We start from the raw sequence: 21621 nt of genomic DNA on the forward strand, positions 1-21621 counted from the left end.
TACATCAGCTCCTACTATTGTCACAGCTACAAATTAGACATTTTATTTGGAAAATGAGTTCAAAAAAGAACTCACAAAAAAATCTGAATGGCTCAAAGAACTAAAAATGTACAAAACATGCATGTACACACAGAGAGAGTATATGTGTGCACACATACATACAATCAGATATACACAGTCATAAACACAATCACACACACATACACGCACACACACAACATTTTTGGTGTTTACAGTCTAAAATAATCAGATAACCAAATGGAAACTATGAGCTGACTCAAACAATATGTCAGCCTCTCGATGGACACACTCATCAGGCTGGCGACAATTTTCGTCACAACCAACTATCAACTCCCACAATTAGCAATGTATTTAAAGAAAGCACCATCAGCCTTGATCAGTGGGTATTTATGGGGTAAAATTTATCAGTATGAGGAAGGTAGAAAGGTGTTTGTGCAGTGTTTATCAGTACGAGGAAGGTAGCTAAAAGCAAAGCCATGAGAGACAGAATCTCCTGTGAGTGACCTGTGAGTAATGCCATCCTCAGACTTAAGCTCCTCCGGACTCAGAGTTTCAAACCCCAAATAAAAATCCAGATCTGCAGAAAGCCAGCGTCTGCTTCAAAGCAAATGTCAAGTTTGCTAATGAAAGCATCTATGCCTCCCTCAAAATACAACCTACAGCAAACATCAACTAAGCAGGGTTTTTTTTTTAAGTGCTTATTTTAAAGCTAGAAACAAGACTAAAAAAATGCCCGATGTCGTGACTTATGTTCGAATCACAGAAGATAATAGAGCCAGTAAAATGTGGGCAAAAAAGAAACCCAACAGAACGGGGGAGATGGCTGAGGAGGAAAAGTGCATGTGTGAGAACCAGCCTTCCAAAGCCTCAGATCTCCAGTCAGCCAGCACTCAGACTGGATCCCAGAGAAGTCAGCTAACCGGACTAGTCAGCTGGCAAGCTCTGGATTACAGTGACAGAGAACTTGCCTTGACACATACGGTGAAAAGCAACGAAGGAAGACAGCGCAAGGCCAACCTCTGATCTTCAGATGTACCCACCCACATGTCAAACACACATACACTCACACACGCGTGCACACACTGAAACACACGGTAAAACATAAGAGGTTGAAAAGATGGCCCAACAGTTAGGAGCACAGACTCCTCTCGAAGGAGACCCAGGCTCAGTTCTCAGCACCCACAGGACTGCTCACAGCCACCTGTAGCCCCAGTTGCAGGGGATCTGATGGGGTCTTTGTCTTCATGAGAACTGCATGAACATGGTCCATACACACATGTAGACGTTCGTATGCATAAAATGGAAATAAATTATCTTTTCAATAATGATACATGTAAATAAATTTAAGAAACACTTTAAAGATCGCTTTATCAAGAAAAATGTAAGTTAGGTAAGTAATATTTATCATGACCATTGATTATATCAACACATGTGTTATAGCAACAACAATTATTCCTAACTTGTTTAGATATTCAAATTAACTTTAATCACAATAGTTTTCTGGGAACTCAAAGTTAATTTTCAAGAAATACATGTAGATTAATGAATGAATAGAGGGACAGTTGTACGGTAGAGCAGTAAAATTGAAGTGGGAAGTTCAGGGGTGTTTGTGAACTATACAGTACCTTTTAAAAAACTGTCCTCATAATCTCACTTTTAAGCTAGTTGTAACAGAAACACAGGAAAATCTTATTACAACCAAAGTAAGGCAGACAGTCCTTAAAAGAATGAAGTGTGGATTGCATGAAGAAACTTGAAGTAAAAGTTGTAATAAATAAGAAAGTACAATAGCGCATGGGAGCAGAAAAGAGTCGTTAACACAGTAGACCATCTATGAAGAACTGGTTTATGTCTGATCTGAAACTATAGACGGCAAAGGAAAGGGTGGACATTTCAAATATATATATGAAAGAAAAATTTTTATCAATTTTGAATGAAATATCAAAGCCAAACTTCCAAAATGCAAATGATAGACATCAGGAAAATGTAAATAGGAAAACAACATGGAAATTGCACATTGCCCCAGTCAGATGTCTGTTGTCAAAGCCAACAGGGCTAGGGGTGTAGCTCAGTGGTAAGCGCATTTGACTAGTATGCACAGGGCCCTAAATTTAATGCCCATAACTGGGGAAGGTGGGAAGGAAGAGAAGAGGAAAGGAAGGAAGGAAGGAAGGAAGGAAGGAAGGAAGGAAGGAAGGAAGGAAGGAAGGAGCTGACAAAGTTGCAGAAAGAACTGACTCTGCGTCACTCAGCATTGGTGCAGCCACTACAGAAGTCAGAGCAGCCGTTTCTCAGACAACTAAAAGTGGAATTACCACACGATCCAGCTACACAGCTCCCGAGTGCCCACCTGCGGGAATCTAAGTCGGCCTGCTTGCTGCCTGAGAAGCCAAAGGCTGCCTGTCTGCTTGCCCATCCATGCTTCCTTCTTTACTAGCCACAGCAGCCAGCATAAGGAACCAGGCCAGGTGCCCATCAACAAAGGAATGGGCAACAAAAATCTCCCGCATATGCCCAGTGAAGTTGTATTCAGCCACAAAGAAGATCAAAACTGTGTCATTTGCAGGAAACTTTGTACTGGAATCACCACATTAAGCAGAATAAGCCAAACCCAGAAAAGCAAACAGCACGTGTTTTCTTTCATCTATAGAAACTAAATTTAAATATATAGTTACATATACATGATAGGAAAAAAAATAAAAACTATTGGCAAAAGAGAGGGGACAACTGAGGGAGAGAATGAGGGACACAAGAGGGTTGTGTCAGGCACGTGAGCAAAACACAGTGATGTACATTTGTATATGGAAGTGGAATAGTGAAGCCCACTGTTTTTGTATGCTAGCTTAAAAAAAAGTTAAAGTGTGTCTTAAATATCTTTACAAAGTTTTAAGATTTTTAATATAATACAAAAAGCATAAACTCTAAGATTAAAGACTAGTCATTATTATTACACTAAAATTAAAAATTGCTATGTACCAAAAGATAGCCTTAAAAGAGTAAAATATCCATTCATGAAGGAGTTACTTTTCAACACACATAACCAAGAAAAGATTAATATATAATTAATATAAGATTAATATAATTACAAATATAATTGATAATATATTGCTAATTTAATATCATAAAATATATTACAAATTCACATAATTAATAAAATATTTTACAAAATTTGCTTATAAATGCTTGACAAAAAAAGAAAACAACCTTATAGAAAAAAATGAGCATGTGACAGACACATGGAGACATTTCTCAGAAAATGAAGAACAAAGAGGATTCATCTATAACCATAACTTATGGGTAAAATGTAAATTAAAACCACAACAGCATTTCGTGCTATTCAGATCAGAAAGGAAACACTCACAAACCTGACAGTGAAAAGTCCCGGCATTTACGGATGACTGGAAGTATGAGGTGGCACAACCACTTCAGAGAACAGCGGGGAGCTACGAATGGCAGGAACCAGCGCATTCTTTGCAAGCCAGTTCGATGGGTAGTGTTGACTACCAGCTTGACAAAGGTCTGAAATACCTGGGAGACGAGCCTCTGAACACGTCTGGGAATTTCCTTCTTTATTCTGTCTGCGCGGGTATTTTGCATGACGTATGTCTACGCCCTGTGTGCGCGCAGATCGAGTGGAGGCCAGAAGCCATCAGCTCCTCAGGAGCTGGAGATACAGAAGATTGCAAGCTACCATGTGGGTGCTGGGACCCAAACCTGTGCAAGCGCAGCCAGTGCTTTTCGCCTAGGAGCCGTCTCTCCACTGAGGCAGGGGTCGTTTTGATCACATTCGCCCATGCGGGAAGACCCATCTCGACTGTGGGGGATGCCATTTCCGGAGAGGGGGATCCCGGACGTAAATGGACAGAGCAAGCTGACAGGCGGCTTGCGTTCATCCCTCTGCTTCCCAAACGTGGACGCAGCGCGACCGGATGACCGGGTGCTCCAAGCTCTGCCGTGGCTTCCCCGTCATGACAGGCTGTGCCTTGAGCTGTGACTAAAATAATCCTTTTCTCCCTTAAGTTGCTCTGTCAGGACGTTTCAGTGCAGGGAAAGTAAAGGACTCCAGGATGCACAGAAAGCCCATCCCTACGCTTACATTACAAAGAAACGTGATTTAGGCTCATAAACTTCGCAGCAGCTTTGCTTTGAACCAATAACAACTCCAAGGGCTGGAGAGAGGGCTCAGCTGTCGAGAGCACTGGCAGAGGACCTGGGTTCAGTGCCCAGCACCCACCTGTATTAGCGCAAAACCACCTGTAACTGCAGTTCCAGAGATCCAATAGAGTCTTCTGACCTCTGTGTCATGAACATGTGTGACACACACGTATATACGCATGCACACACACAGACCTTAAATCAAAATGAATTAATCTTTTCTTAAAAGCTCAGCTCTGGGGTCTGAAGAGATGGCTCAGCGGTTAGGAGCACTGCCTGCTCTTCCAGAGGTTCTGAGTTCAATTCCCAGCACCCACACCCTGGCTCACAACCATCTCTGAAGGAATCTGATGCCCTCTTCTGGCATGTAGGTCTATGTGTAGACAGAGCACTCATACATTAAAAAGCAAAAATGAATAAATAAGTCAGAGTGGTCAAGGACACAAGAAAACCTACAGAATCAACCATCCTGGTCCCATAGGACCTCACAGAGACTGAAATGCCAACCATAAAGGATGCATGGGACTGACCGAGGTCCTCTGCACATATGTAACAGTTGTGCAACTGGGCCTTCATGTGCGACTCCTAAATCAGGAGCAGGGGCTGTCTCTGACTCTGTAGCCTGCTTTTGGATCCCTTTCCCCTAATGGGCTGCCTTGTCTAGCCTCAACAGAAGACCATGCATCTGGTCCTACTGCAGCTTGATATGGCAAGGAGGAATGATATCCATGGCAGGCCTCCTATTTCCTGAGAAGGGGAAAAGGGGGAAGAGGAGAAGTGATAGGGAGGGACCAGGAGAAGAGGAGGGAGGGGAAGCTGAGATTGGGATGTAGAATAAATAATTAATTGAAAGAAAAAAAAAAAAAAGCTCAACTCTGATATAAAAAAACTAAGCCTAATGTCTGTTAGGTAGGATAGCTAAAAATAGTTAATTTTCATGTATACACATCTTTTAACAAAGGGAATGTTTGGAGACTGTATTGTTGGGTAAATTGTCCATTATGCAAATTATCATAATGTGTAATTATACAAACAAATGGCAGGGTCTGCTGCACACCCAGGCTGGCTGTGCATAGCCTGACATAACATATAATACAGAGCCATTGCCTCACAGGAAGAAATAATGAGAAATTAAATCAAGAACAAGAAAAGTGCAATCAAGTGAAAGGGGCTAAGGAAGCATTACATGGTGTTCTGTTTCCTATTTGTTTATTCTTTTAATCTTCTTTTTTCTTTTTAAGTTGGTTTTTCTTTTTTTTTTTCCTTTTTAAAGATCTTTTTTTAAAAAATGTAAGTGTGTGGGCCTGGAGAAATGGCTCAGTGGTGCTCACTGGCTGCCCTTCCAGAGATCAGTTCCCAGCAACCACATGGCGGCTCACAACCATCTACAATGGGATCTGATGTACATGCAGATAGATCACTCAAATACATAAAGTAAATAAATAAAATTTTAGCCAGGCGTGGTGGTGCACACCTTTAATACCAGCACTCAGGGAGGCAAAGGCAGGCAGATCTCTATGAGTTCAAAGCCAGCCTGGTCTACAAAGCGGATCCAGGACAGCCAAGGCTACACAGAAAAACCTGTATCAGAAAAAAAATGTGTGTGTGTGTGTGTGTGTGTGTGTGTGTGTGTGTGTGTGTGTGTGCAGTGTCTGTGGAGGCCAGAAGGGGGCACTGGTTCCTCAAGAGCTGAATTTATTGGCAGTGGTGAGCCATGTGATGTGTATGCTGGGAATCAAACTTCTGTCTGCCAGAAGAGCACACAATCTCTGCCAAACCATGTCTCCAGCCCCTTCTAAACTTCTTGTAAGCAGAGGTAGATGCTAAAGTAATGATGAAAAATATAGTGAGCAAATGATGCTGAGACATAACATCTTAGCTGAGCACCTCGGGCAGTCCTCTTCACACGCTCTCTGCTCCGGGACAGGACTGGCAGGCAATACCGCGGTAGTGTCACTAAGCCCCAGGAACCTCTCAGCTTCATCGTTTACCAGGCTAGAGAAGACAAGGCTCAGCCGTTAAAGGTGCCTGCGTCTGGGTTCAACCCCCAAGTTTCACATGGTAGGAGAAAAACGACTTCAGAGAGCTATCTTCTGACCTCCACACACGTGTTGTGGCATGTGCAAGCTAACACTCATACACACATAAAAAAAAAAAAAAAAAGAAAGATATACTTTATAAGTAATAACATGGGTGGAAGAGACGACTCAGTGGTTAAGAGTTCAGTTCTCTAGCCAGGTGCAGTAACACAGGCCTCTGATCCCAGCACTCTGGGAGGCAGAGGCAGGCAGGTTATTAAGGATACAGAATTAAGGATACATAGAAACTAAAGAGAAGCAAGATGCTACTAACACAAACTTTATGGAGCATCGGGATGAAAATAAAATGTGAGATGAACACACAATGGGCTATATAACAACTAATGATAACAGTCTTTTTAATTGGGTATGCGCACCTATATGTTCGTTTTCTAAGCACCTTGTTGAAGGAATACATAGTACTTGTATGTAACTTACAGCTTTAAGAGCGAGAGAGAGAGGCTCAGGAGGCTACCAAAAAGAGAAAGACAGAAACGAAAAGCTAAAATGCTTATCAAACCAGTGCTGGGAGGACAGTGCAGCAGATAAACCACTCACTGTGCCTACAGTGAGGATGTGAGTTTAGATGCCCAGATGGCACAGAAAAGCCAGACCCTGTGGTGCACCTTGGTAATGCCCGCGCTCACAGTGAGGAGGAGGGCGGAGGCAGGAGAATGTGCCTCAGATGCTCAACGTCCAGATAGTGGGCTCTGTCCCAAACAATGTGGAAGGAGAGGACAGAGCTCCCCCAGACCCAGGTTGACCTCTGACCTCCACAAGTACCCCTGGCAAGAACACACATGCACTGGCGCACGCGCACACACACACACATTTATCAAAGAGGAAAAGTGAAGCTAACTCCTTTGCAAATATTAGTGCTTTTCATACCCTCAAGTTTAAAAGAAAAAAAAAATTAACAGAAAGATGTCGGTGGCTTACACTCCACCAAAAGCTAAAGCTTTTGGGAACTGTTGCTTAGAGGGTCACAGAGCACATGGAACTTCAGGAACTTTCTCCATCAAAAGTGTATAAATCATCACCATGTGTCCCTGACCTAGGAAACAACGCAAGACTAGAAAGTATGAACACAGCTGATGTCACAGAGGTCAGCTGGACTGTAACTAAAGACAGGTGTGTCCACGAGGTGACATAGTCGCTCAGTAGCACTGTCTTTTCTGAGGAGATTAAAAAAAAACTTGGTGATGTGAAAATAAATATACGTTTCAAAGTTTAAACAAAAGTAGCAAATGACCACATATCTGTTCCCGGATTCCCTCTCTCCCTTTTCCTTCTCTTCTGCTTCCCTGTCTCCTTTGCATCCTTTCTCTCTATCTTTTCATAATGTTGATCTATCCACGGACAATGAATTAAAATAAAATCAGCAGCCCCAGCTAAAGACAGCCCCCTTCTCCACTGTTTCTGTGGAGCAGGCACCTAAGAGCAGATGGACTAGGCTCTGGGTGCGGGCTTCTGCAGGGTTGGTGGAAGGTGTTAATGAAGAGGGTTTGGGGCTCTGTCTCCCAAGCTCCTTCCATCCACTCTTGTGGCTGTACCACTGAGCTCCCAGGTTCCTGCCGGGACTTTGCTGAGGGTCACACTGTCAGCCCCAGAGACTACCCTTGGGGCTTAGCTGCACAGGCCTCCTAGCACACACAGCTTCTTCCAAGCCCTCTGAGACTCCCTCTGCTGTTTCCCTGTTCTCTCACTTGCTGTAAGCCTTGCAGTCAGGTCAGGCCCTTTTTGGATAATCTCTCTTGTGATGAACACAAAATCAACTGACCTGGGGACCTTCACGACAGCCATAAACCACAAATGATTCAGCATGCTTGCTGCACACAGTTGGCAGGTGGTACTGAGTGGGAGCGAACCAGAGAGAAAGAGGCCACCCCCTAGGACTCTAAACCACATATGGAATGTAGCCTTTTTCCTAGCAACAGTGAGAAGCCATTGAAGGATTGAAGGATTTTTTATTTTTTTAAGAAAAATGTTGGACTCAAATGAACTGAGTCTGCATTTTAGAAAGACACTGGTCTTCAGTAAGAAAAAAGAAAAGTCGCACACTCAAAAACTTGAATAAAAAAGTGCACAATCTCAGAAACCTTTTAATTTGAAAACTCATTACTGAACATCTACTGTAGCCCCCTCCCAAAAAAATACATAATCAGAAAGCAAAAAAACCTAAGACTTTGCTTGAGCCAGACATGACATACATGTGTGACTTCTCTCTTCCAGGTTTCATTTTGATTTTGTTGAGACGGGATCTGGCATAGCCCGAGATGGCCTTGAATTCACTACAGAGTCAAGGATAATCTTGAACTGCTGATCCTCCTGCCTTCCACCTCCCTAATGGTGGGACTCAGGTACGTGCCTTGGTACCCAGCTATACACAGGAAAAATGCTTAAGACGCAACAGGAGTCAAAACGCAAAACAGGCTACAGTTTAGGAGAGACAGATAGCACACTGAAACCCATGCCTTGCCTTCAAGCTGTGGTTTTCAGTGAGGACAAAACGCCATTGCTTTCTTTCTATAAAATCCAAGTGATGTAGCTTACTTGGTAAAGTGTTTATGTCCGTGGGATTATTGTTTAGGAGGAAAAATTCTTGCCAGTGAGATTGGAAGACACTTTTCCCATGGACCCTCCATATTATCTTAAGCAGAATCCTAGGATCCACAGAGGTCAGAACTGCGAGTGCCTGGCACACTGTAGGCTTTACCAAAAAAAGGTCCCTCGATAAAAGCCTGGAAGGACCAAGGCTAGTGATAAATTTCCCTCTAGCATCCGATTACTGTTCATTTGATTTGTCAAAGGGCTTAGGGGGTGACTGGAGCAGCCAGAAAGTATAATAAATTGCTACCTTCATCTCTTGACTGACTTGTAAATCCCGAACCTTTTCTGGGACTAACCACTTGCTAAATTCATTTATCAAAATTAAAACTAGGTTTTCAGAATAGTGCCTTACAAATCCCAAGGAACTCTGGAAGATTAACCTTTCCGAGATCCCGCTAGGCCAAACACCAGTGGGTGACAGCAACAGCAGTGATTAATGGCAGGTACCTAAGGTCTGGGAAGGATGCTGTCAGAACTTCCCTACTCGGTGCCATAAGTCAGCCACTGATCAAAGTCAAAAAATGCACTCCCAGTGCTCTCTGTACAGATGGGACATTGCCGGCGAGCAGTTAGAACATCCTCTGTTCCGTGAGTGGCAGAAGGTTTTTTAGGTGTGCCGGAGCTCTCCTGTGGTGACACAGAATTATCCGTGGTCTCGGCTCTTTGTTTACTGTGCATGTGTGGTGCACGTTCGCGTAAGCACGCATGTTTCGGGCGTGCATGCACAGAGACCATCCACTGAGATAGTCTTCCGCTGTTGCTCTCACTTTTGATAGAGTCTCTCACTGGACCTGCAGCTCACTGACTCGAACTCCCTTTCCTGGTTAGTACGATCCAGGGAGCCACCTGTCTCTGTTTGCTATGTGGGTGCCCAGGATTCAAACTCGGGTCCTCGTGCATGTGAAGCAGGAACTTTATTGACTGAGCATCTTTCCCCCACCTTGTGTCATACCATTAAAGACTGTCTCTAGAGGAATCCGTCGCCAGAGAATAAGACCTGAAATCTTATTGGTTGAATAAATTGGTCATAGCTTTTCTATGATGCTGTTCTGGGAAAGAGGAGGCCTTTGGTTAGCATTTTCGTCCCCAAGGCCCCTGCACCGTTTTCATGGCACCAGGTCTAGACACCCAGCAGTGAAGCATGCTGTTCTGCCTCTTCTCCCCTCACTATTTATAGCCTCCGGTGCTATCTTAGGCCTCTGGGGCAGTTCATCCAAATAGCCACATTCACACAGAATGTTCCAGCACCTCCTCTGTACCACTCTTGGCCTTTTCCCTTTCCGGGAGACACACACTTTGAACCTGCTCCTTCCTGCATTGGAAACAGCAGCTGAGTGAGTTAATGGTCCCTTCAGATCCTCTGCCACACCCTTCCCCGCCCCCCCCCCAAAAGTGTTCCTGGCTCTGAGCAGGTCTGTTGATATTGTCAGCAAAGTGCCACCTCGACTCACTACCCACTCAAAGGCACAGGTTAGACCCAGATGGAGGCATGAAACAGCATTTGTCCTACCAGAGTACTCCAGACTCCCGTAACCACACTTCATGAAATTTTTCCTTCAAATTCTTCAAACTGATGAAGAAACAGCTTTTCCCTTTGGTGGCCACTAGCTTATGGTGTAACCATTAACTGGAGGTCATAAGAATGTGGGCCACACACACCCTGTTGTTTGTTTGTGCTTGTTGGGTTTTTCGTTGGTTGGTTTCTCAAGACAGAGTTTCTCTGTGTAGCCTGGGCTATCCTGGACACACTCTGTTGACCAGGCTAGCCTTGAACTCACAGAGGTCAGCCTGCCTCTGTCTCCCAGACTGCTGGGATTAAAGACGTGCCACCAGTGGGCTGATCCTATTACCAGCATCTAGTAAAGCCTCTGCCCTTACTAAATTACTATGTAATGGAATTAATTCACCTACTTTTGTCAATATTTACAGCTGGGAGGTGTACTCAGCTACTGGTGTCCGCTGGACCTGAAAGACAGACACTGGGAAGGCAACTTGGGCCAAAATAGTGAGAAACAAGGTCATAAATTATACCCTGGTCTCCCAGATGCTGGGCTTCTTCACAGACTCCCTTCTCCATCACCACCAGTGAGGCTCAGGACGACACCGAGGGGCAGGCGGCAGGCACATCACGTGGCTTCATTCAGCAGTACTTCCATTCCAGCCCCACCTGGGCTTCTGCTCCAAGACAAAGATATTCACAGCCACTGCAGAGCTGAGTGGTGGGCCTGCATGGGAGTCGGTGAAGGTAGGTGGGCAGGAGGATTGAAGAAACTGTCACCTGAGGTCGGGCGCCAAGGGTGACCCTTATGGAGAGGATGCTCAGGCCAGGTACTGAAATGCAGGGAGAACAGGACATGGACATGAAAAGTCAAGACAAACAAGAGCTGGGGAGGTGGTTCAATACGTAAAACACTTGCCTTACAAGCCTGAGGACCTGAGTTCAAATCCCCAGTGCCATTAGGACGCCAAATGCAGCAGTGCTTCTCAGTAATTGGGAGGTGGCTATTCTGGAGAAGATCCAGGAGCCGAAAGGCTAGCTAGCCGGGTGTGTGCTGCAGTGAACGACTGAGAATATCCACCTCAGATAAGGTGGACGGCAAGGGCCTAAGGACCAGTATTCAAAGTTGTCCTCTGACCTCCAGCACTCCCACCCCATTCTTTGGAGCACATGTGCCTGCCCTCACACATGTTATACACACAGAGAGAATGAAGGTGTGGATGTGTGAAGAAGGAGACAGAGGAGGGTATGAGTGAGAAAGGCCAGGAATTTGACGTGATGGCCATCCAGGCTGAGAGGGAAGGGGAGGAGGGTGACGGGAGGCAGAAAGGGTTAAAGACTCAGAAGTCTAAACATTATTGTTGATAGAAGGGCGCCCATTGCTTTTGCAGTGCACTGTTAGAGCTGATTTTTGCTGAGGTTTTAGGAATGCTAACCAAGTGGAAATGTGGGTGACCGACTGGGGCAGAAACGCAGCAGAAGAAGAGCGACAGGGATTCACAGGGCAGAGTGAGGGGAAAGCAAAGGCTGACATGATGAACCGTGAAGGTTCCCCCACGTCCTTTGTATCAGCTAGCTGTCGGCAGCTGCAGCCAACATTCCTGAGAGGAAACATCCCCGACGTCAAGAATCCGGTGGGGCTGCTCTGCGGGGTTTCTATCAGTGAGCCGCAGCAGCTCCCTGCACGGCCAGGAAGCAGGAGCCAGCAGGAGCCAGGAGGCAGGGCCCGCCCCGGTGACGCACTTCCTCTCTCCCGGCCCGCGGGCCTCAGGTTTCCAGGAGGGCCCAGGAAGGCGGCTTTCAACAAGAGCCTCTGGGGACACCGCGTGTTCACCCATAACGCAAGTTACTGTGTAGTTTAGTTATTGTCACTGCTACATAAGCTCCGTGAGGGTGAGGCTTTGTTTTGCTTTTATTTTCTGAGACAGCGTCTTGAGGCGGGCCTGGAACTCGCGAGGTGGGCACCGCCTCACCCGACGGCGCACGAGCTTTTGCCGAGTCGCCAGCGCCCGGGACGCAGAACCCGGGCCGCTGCGTGGAGAGAACGGAGCAACCCCCGGGATCAGAGAGCGGGCCTCCCGAGGGGATCGCTGAGGCGTCGAACTTAGCCGAGACCCACGCGTTCTCCCCTGCCGGCGGGACCCCCGGGAGGCGGCGTGCGGCCAGGGTGGGAGGAGCAGGGGAGGCCGTTGGAGCGAGGAAGAGTCGGGCGCGTGTGGCGCGCGGATCTGCGGCGGCCGCCGACTTCACACGCGAGTCTGGTGTGACGCGGGAAAGGCATCGGTCCCCTCCGACCCCGCGCCCAGCGCGCAGAAGCCCAGCAGCAGGAACAAAGAGAGCCAAGTGCTCGGTTTCAACCTAAACTTTATTTAGAAAATTACCAAATGTTTCACTTGGTAACACTTTAAGAGTTGACAGCAATCAGGAAAATCTAGACTGCGGAAAGCTTACAGAAAAATAACTTCGTTCTCCCAACAAATAAACTGCAGCAGAGAAAGACCGGCAGAGGGGAGGGAGGAAGGGAGGGGCCCGCAAACGCGCAGCCGAGACAAAATCCCAGCACAGTGGGGCGGGGGTGGGCACGACATTCCACCCACAGCTGAGGAGCCCTTCACACTGGCAGCTTCCAGGAAGGGGAGCTTCAGCCGTCTTTAAGTGTGTGGCCCCCGCCAGGTTGGTCACCCTCCGTGGATGAGCACATACCCAAGACCGCATGCGCAGCACAAGTTCGTCTCAGTAGATTAAAAGAAAAGAAAAAAAAAAAAAAAAAACCGTACAGAACTGGGGCGGTGGGTGTAGGAGGAACTGAGGAGGGGCGTGGACAAAATGCAAAGTATGAATTTCTCAAAGCATTATTAAAAATGTTTTAATTAAGCCTAAAAAATAACTTGAAGAAAGAAAAGGGGCTGGTGTGATCACCGCACACACTTGTAGCCCCAGTCCTCGGGAGGCTTGGGCAGTAGGGTCGCCATCAGTTTGGGGCCAGCTGCAGTAAAAACTTGTCTCAATAATAATAATAATAGAGAAAATTGACTAATCTCAATATTTGGGCTTTATTCAGATGTGAATTGCAAGAATCGAATTATAATTTTTTTTTAACTTACGAACTGTTGGAGCTTTGGATGCTAATTGAATTTGTAGTACTAAGGAATTGATAATATTTAATGCTGACATTGTTATGCTGAAGCTTCTTCACAAATGATGGGCTTACATATCAACCTGAACATCCTTCGGAAACGTGGGAAGTAGGGGTGTGAGGCAGGGCCACAGAGCTGCCTTGAGTTGGGAACTCGGAAGCTGAGTGATGGTCTTGGAAAGATACCTTTTGCTAGTCTCTGCGTTTTCACACAGGTCTCAATATTCTGTAATAAATTTTACTGAATTTAATGAATTCCAGTCAGCGAATAGTGTAAAAATCATGATAGTTTTAATGGACAGCTAAGGAGAAATTTAAAAGGAGAAAACAGTTTGAAAGGGTGCAAAAAAAAAAAAAAAATGTAAAAGGACTAACCCGCAGATTAAAAAGGGAGAAAGCATCCAGAATCAAAGACTCCAAGACAGACTTGTGACATTATATCACCACCTAGTGGTGTGTCGGGATACTGCTCGTGAGTCCTCCCGTTGGGACGCTTTCTCCTGTCGTTGGATGTGTGCAGATCCTAGGCGCCCTGAGCACAGAGCAGCACCTAAGAAGCCTCAGTCTGGGGAGTTCTTATCTGTGCGACTCTCACAGTCACACTTCATTTCTTGTCTTGTCATGAGCCTCAATATTTACTAATCTTTATGATTCCACGTTCCCACTTCAGTAGTTCCTAATTTGGCATTTCAGAATTCTGTGAACAAGCCCTTGCTCACTTTGTAAACCTTGATGACAGTTTGCCTATGATTTTATCACATCATCTTGTCACTGCAAGCCTGGTTAGCCTTCAGCTCCGTTAGCTCCTTGAGCATTCCTCTGTGTACTGAAATTCCAAGAGAAAAGGCTGCACCCGTGCTAGACAGCATGCAACACAGAACTTATGCAATTGAGAAGAGTTGGAATGTTGCAAGTCTGGGGTCTGTATTTGAACATGAGCTATCTTTAGCCCCTCAACAGGCATTCATTGCCCACCTCTGTGTTTGGTCCAGTATCTATATGATTATCAGGTGAAATCCTTTTGGAACCATCCAGCAACCAAAGACTATGAATGTCAGTAGATAGCATCTGAGGCCCATTACAGATTTCCTACTCTTCTATAAACCTTTTACCATGGGCTCCAGATGTACCCCAGCAGGCAAGTGCCTCCCTAAACATGTAAAAGACTCTAGTGCATGCATGTATACACAGAGAGAGAGACTGAGAGATCAGAACTTTCAAGAAGAAAACAAAATACCATTTCTAACAAATAACGTCAATGACAATATTAACCAGATGTGGCAGTGCTCCCTTAATCCCAGCAAGTCCAGATCCTCAGTTACAGCTGATTTAAACCAATTTTATAAGCTGCACCCTGAATGTGAAACCTGAGACCAAGACTTAAGTAAGTTCATCAAACTGTGCACATTAAAACCAAAACTGAAAATGGGAATGTGTACAGAGATTTAGAAGGAAGAATGTGTGTCCCAATCATGCCACTATCCACAAGGAAATTCAAAGGTAGGAACACATGGAGCTCAGTGGCCAAGCACCTGCTTAGACTGCACAACACACTCACATTCAGTCTCTCTGAAAACAGGGAAAAAGGAGAAGGGAGGAGGGAAGGAAGGGTGGAGAAATGGAAAGAGAAAGAAGACTGAAAGTTAACCTTGTGAAAAGGAAAAATGGGAGCTGGAGAGATGGCTCAGGTTAGGAGTGTGTGCTGCTCCTGTGTTGTTGAATATTTATTAATTCTAGAAGCCTCTACTAACCCGACTAGCTCCCAGATAGTTGAGACAGAGACCTATTGATTCGTTCAAACAGCTTTAGCACACTCACTAGGCAGATTCTATTTAAACTAATTTTCTAAGCTAGTTTGCCTACCTCCCAACCACACTCCCCAAATTACTAGCCAATGTTAGGCCTTTCTGGGCTGGATCTGCTCCATGAGGCCACATCCTTTCTCTCCATCTTCCTTTCCTTCCTCTCCTCCCCTCCTTGTGGTCCCTACCTGAAATCCCAAACTAGGGAAGCCGAAGGCCCACCTATTTCTCTTCTGCCCAGTTACAGGCTGTCCAGCCTTTTTTATTAACCAATCAGAGATGATTAGGGAGCAAGATTTCCACAACAAAGTCCAGTGTAGTGAGAATGCACTCATCTGGACTGGAACCAGATCGTGGGGCCCAGAATTCAGCATTTTTATAAACACACCATCAGACCAGCCCCCAACACTCTTGCAGAGGAACCAAGTTCTGTTCCAAGCTTGTATGTCAGGCAGCTTATAATCAGCTGTTTCCAGCTCTGGGAGCATCCCAAGCCTCTGGCCTCCATGGGCACACACATTCACACACATTCATTCATACATATTCCCATATACACAGTTAAAAAAAAATTTTTTTAAAAAGAAAAAAGGCCAGTATGAAGTAACTGTGGTCTATTTTCTAGTTTGTGTTTATTTCTATTAATTATTGAGATACACAGAAATATGTACTAATATACAGATGCCTGTGCATAGTGAAAACCTGAAATCTACACTATGATGTTTTTACATAAGACTACAATTTAACCTTTGATTTCTCTAAAGTCGCTTATTTTTCTATAGTGAACAAGTACTGTTTTTAATAAAGGAGAAAAATAAATATTTTTAAGATAGAAAATTGGGTTCTAGAATAATAAAAGACAATACAGGAATCTGGTCTGAGTTTTTAAAGCCCAGCCTCTTAACAGAAAGGCCAGTGGAAGCTGTACAGAGGTTAAACCACTTGGTTGTAGGTATCTGAGTGTCAAGTACTCAGATCAATGTGCCTTTGAGGTCAATGTCTTCGAGTAGAAATTGCTTGGAGAGAAGGGAGGTGGGAGGGAAAGGTGTTACCTGAGTTGGGTCAGGTTCTTCACATAACCATTGTTCTTGTGTTTCCGCATAACACCTGACTGCAGGGACTTGGAGCTCAAGGACATCCATGCCAAAGGCACAGGCAACTCGACGCTGTGCGTCCCCTCCTCGTGGCACTTCCTGCCTCTCACCAGGCAGATTTTTTGTAAGGTTAGATTTCAGCAAAGAGTTCTACTGATGGGTTTACAAGGAAATTGTTTCCTGGGAGCCCCAGCTGGGAGCCAGTTTGCCACCTTCCTTGGCCCCTTACCAGGAAAGTGCATATTTCGAGGGGCTTTTCCTGGCAATAAGCGCGTGCTTCCAAACAGGCTCACCCTTTAGTTTTCATTTCCTTTTTATTTTAATTAATTATCTGATACAGCATTTCAGGTACCTCAGGCTGAGTCACTATATAATCAAGAATGACCTTGAAGCTCTTCTTCCAAATTTTAATTATTTATTCAGCATGGGGGGGGGTGTGATACATGCCATATTGCACATGTGTCTATCAAATGGCAACTTGTGGAAGCCAGTTTTCTCCTAGCACGTGGGCTCCCAGGACTGAACCCAGATCCCTAGGCTTGGCCACAAGCACCTTCACCTACAGGACCATCTTGCTCCTGTGAACTTCTGATCCTCCTTGGCTTCAAAGGTGCTAGGACTACAGACATACGCCACCATATCCAATATATTCAGTGCTAGGAACTGAACCAGAACATGCTAGGCATTCTACCAACTGAGCTACAGATATAGTACTATAAAAATTAATCTGTAAAATATCACACATAGTAAAAAAAAAAAAATGAGAATGAAATGAATGAAATAACATCAGTTAGGAAAACTAAAAGGAAAGTGAGGGGATGAAGAGATGACTCAGTTGTTTAAAGAGAACACTGTCTCAGGAAAAAAAAAAAAGTGAGTTGGGCTGGGGATAAACCTTGATGAAAGAGCATTTGCTTAGCATGTACATGGTCCTGGATTTGACCCCCAGCACTGTGTCCAGAGATAATACCAAGTGTGGTGGTGTGTGCCTTAGCACTTGGAAGACAGAGACAGATTTCTATATGAGTTTGAGGCCAGCCTGGTCTATAGCCAACACTACATAGTAAGACTGTCTCAAGAAAAAGAAAAGGAAGGACAGAAAGAAAAAATAAATAAATCTTGTCATTAACATGTCAGCTGCCTTCACATGAACAGATGGGGAGACAGACATTGGGCACATCCAAACCTGTTTTCTAGATGTTGGTTAGAGAGAAACATTGGTGAGAGGGCACTTGTTAAAGATGCTGGCAGGAGGGCCCCAGGTGGCACATGAGAATCCAGGATCCCTAAAGGCCAAAAGAGGGAAACAGAAATAAGAGGTCCCTGTTGTAGAAATTAAAAGGGCTATTAACATTTAGAATTAATTGCCTGTCATTATTTTGGTTATTATTCAACTGCCAGCATTTCGATAAAAGCCACAGTCTTTACCTGATAGATTTTTAATATGCTTGTACACTGAAACTGGGCAGAAATCAGCCTCCTAAACTACCCTTTGTGTCCCGGTCCCAGTTCCACGCCGTTGCTCTAGGCGCTCCTACCCGGCTACTTCCCATCCCGTCACACTTGCACATGCTTTCCATCTGGGCAGCTTCTCTCCAGCCACACTGATCCTCAGAGCAGGCTCCTCCCCAGCCATGCAGCGCTGCCTCCTCTTCTCCTCCTCCGCGTACCCAAACTCCCTCTCCTAGCATCCTCCTCTCCTCGCAGCCCTCGAACCTTGGCCCTGCCCACCTCACTTCTGCCCTGCCCAGGTGTAGGCATTTATTCAGCCAATCAGGGATAATTTGGAGGCAAGGTTACACAGCACCGATTTGGTACTCTTGATGGTGGAGGGGAGGGTGTGGAGGGAAGCAGTTAACATCTGAATATAAAGCACCAAACAATGCCTTAACAGATCCCCAGTTGGAGGTCTTATAAACAGAGTGCTTAGCAAGGTAGGGAGAATATGGCAAAAGCTGGATAAACTAGACTGTGTACACAAAGACTGCAATAGTGAGGGCTTCATATTTTGGAGATTCACACAACACCCTGCCCTAGTGTTTCATTTTTATTTCCAAAGATAAATGAAATAGTGCTGTCAACACTTGGGACAACCTGAAGACAACAGGATTCTGTTGTTCTGATAAGGAACTGAGCACTGGCAAACACTGTCATGTACTTAGCATTTTCCTTCTCATTAAGTTCCATTAGATTTCAAAGTGGGAACTCACAAATCTTTGAGTAGGATAGCTTTAAGGCTCTTGTTAGGGATGTCAGCAAGACAGCCTTTTTCATGGCACCTACACAGCCTTCTGCTACCATGCAAAAAGATATATGCAAGAAGCACAATAACATTTTAAATTTTACCCTAGTGTTACAAAACGAGAAAAAGAGAGCAATTTGAATTATCATCTTCAGTGTGGTGTGAAGATTGAAATAGCATTCATCACCAACTAAATACTAAATATAGTATTTTTGTAAAAAGGATTAATTTTTTTCAGCTATTAAGATTCACAGTACAAAATAGTTGAGAAAACCAACTAGAGAGATCTCAGTAGGGATGGGTGTTTGATTTTGATTCATAGTCTTACGCTGAATTATTTTTTCAAAATGCCAGTGTCAAAAGAAATTTTAACAGCCTTGTTAAAAACCTCAGTTGTCAACTTTGTGAGATCTAGAATCACCTCTGGGTGTTATCTGTAGGGAATCATCTCCATTAGGTTAAGTTGGGAAGACCCAGTCACTCGCTGGGATGGAATCCTGGGTATGAAAAGGAAATGAGCCTATCACAAGCATTTTTCTCATGCTCCATGACTACACATGCCACGTGATCAGCCACCTCAGCTTCTACCACTGTGACATCATTGCAATGATGTGCCGTCCGAGTGTGAGCCAAAACAAACTAAGTTGCTTGCCAGGGAACTTTAAGACAGCAACAGAAGTAATGAAAACAGGCTGGCTCCCCATCTTTGTATCAAAGGTGATCTTCCAGGAGGGTGAAAAGGGCATTTACTGCTTTCACCTTCTTAAAACTAGGCTGAGCCAGGCATAGTGGCACAAACCTTTAATCATGTTTGGAGGCAGAGATCATGGGATCTCTGGGGGCTGGATGCCAGTTTGGTCTAAATGATTCTAGGACAACCAGGGCTACATAGATACCCTGTCTCAGCACAAGATAGGAGAGCACAACAGGTACAGCACTGTGTCTCCTGACTTGACCAGCAACTCATGGAAGAAAATTTATTTGGGCTTATGGGGCCAGTGAAAGGGCAGGCATGGCTTCTGGAACAGCAAGCTAAGAAGTTCTGTCTTGAACCATGAGCAGAAAACAGATCTAGCACTGAGAATAGTGAGGTTTTTGAAAATCACAGCCCATCTCCAGTAATACACTTCCTCCAGCAAGGCCACAGCTCCTAAACATACCCAAACAGTGTCACCAAGCAAGGACCAAGGATTCAAACATATGAGTCTAGGGGGTAGCAGTGTGAGGACATTCTCATTTAAACATCACTGCACACATAACTGTCCTCTTACTCCCATACAGGTGCAGTGGCCCAGGTACCCACATACAACACACACACTTATAAATTTAAATATAGATTTAAATATTTAAACATGTAAACTTCACTTTCTATAAGCCTACTGTATACATTTAAAGTATATTATATATATTTAACATATTTGTATATTTAATATACTAAATATATTATACATTAAACACATATTACATATATACTTATTAGTTGAACGTTGAAAGCTGTTAGAACACCAGAATCTAAAAACACTGAATTCTGGTCATCTCTGGAAATTAACTGCAGTTAAATATATATATTTCTCTCAAATAATACCAAACCAAGTAGAGGAGGAGGGAAAGAATATGCTCAACTAACTTCGACTTTAGGTTTTCTCCCTGTGGGCATAATGCTGACCCGGAAAAGCTATCTTGAACAACTTTGCCAAGGTTTATGCTCCCTGCAGTAACAAATCCTGCTTTCCCACTGTTTTCCTGGAAAATGTTTCTCTGCTCTTTGATACTTTTGTGTGGGAAATGAAAGTTCATCGTGAACCTCATAGCACTGTAATAAGACTACACAAATAAAATCTTGCTAGGAAGCATGGCTGTCACACAAGAAAACAGGTCCCTAAAGCAGAGGACATGAGTTAAGTATATTGATAGGAAGTGTCTATGGGCACTGCAGCAAGGCAAGGAAACAGTGACAGAATGAACAACTGCCTATGCAGAAAGATGGCTTTCTCAAAGTCAAACTTCACAAGTAGTTTGGGTAGAATCTTCAGAGATTTTAAGGGAGTAAGAATTAGCCTGATAGGGATCCTGAGACCAGACAGATCTAGCAGCTGGGAGGTGTGGCTCAGTTGAAACAACGCAGGTTTTCAAAGTTTTCACAACATACTGCAAAACCAGAATGAGTGTGGTGGTTTGGATGAGCTATGTGCCCCCATAGGTGCCTGTATTTGAACACTTGGTCCAGCTGGAGGTTATCTGGAGAGGTTCTACAATCTTTAGGAGGTACAGCCTTGCTGGTAGAAGTCTGAACCTTGAGGATGTATGCCACTTCCCTATGCCCTTTTTCTGTGACTGAAATGTGATCAGCATGCCGTGATGGAGGGCACCTTTAATTCCAGCACTTGGGAGGCAGAGGCAGGCAGCCTGGTTTACAGAGCAAGCTCCAGGACAGCCAGGGCTTCAGAGAAACTTTGTCTCAAAAACCAAAAAAAAGAAAAAAAGAAAACAAATATGAGATAAAATGTGATCAGCCAAGCTTCCTGCTTCTACCACACCTTCATATAGGAAAACAAAATTCTTAGGTTGCATCTGGCCATGGTATATTATCATAGCAACAGAAAAGTAACACAATGAGAAACATAAACCAACCCAAATATGTTTACATGCTACTAAAAAAAAAAAAAAAGCTGGGCAGTGGTGGCCCACCAATGATGGGAGGCACTCAGGAGGCAGAGACAGGCAAGCCTGATCTACAAAGCAAGTTTCGGGACAGCCAGAGCTAGAGAAACCCTGTCTAAAAAAATTACATGCATGCACGTGAGTCCATGTGTCTACACATGAGCAAGCCAGAGGTATTCCGTGTCCTATCCTATTTCATGTGTTTGAGACAAACTTTCTTTGAACCTGAGCTCACATTTTCTTGGCTAGGTTGGGAGCAAGCAAGCCCCATTGATCACCTGTGTCCACATCCCTAGAACTGGGTACAGGCATGTAGGAACACTTGGC

This window comes from Psammomys obesus, unplaced genomic scaffold (assembly GCF_907164565.1).
Source record: "Psammomys obesus unplaced genomic scaffold, mPsaObe1.curated_primary_1811, whole genome shotgun sequence".
Taxonomy (NCBI): Eukaryota; Metazoa; Chordata; class Mammalia; order Rodentia; family Muridae; genus Psammomys; species Psammomys obesus.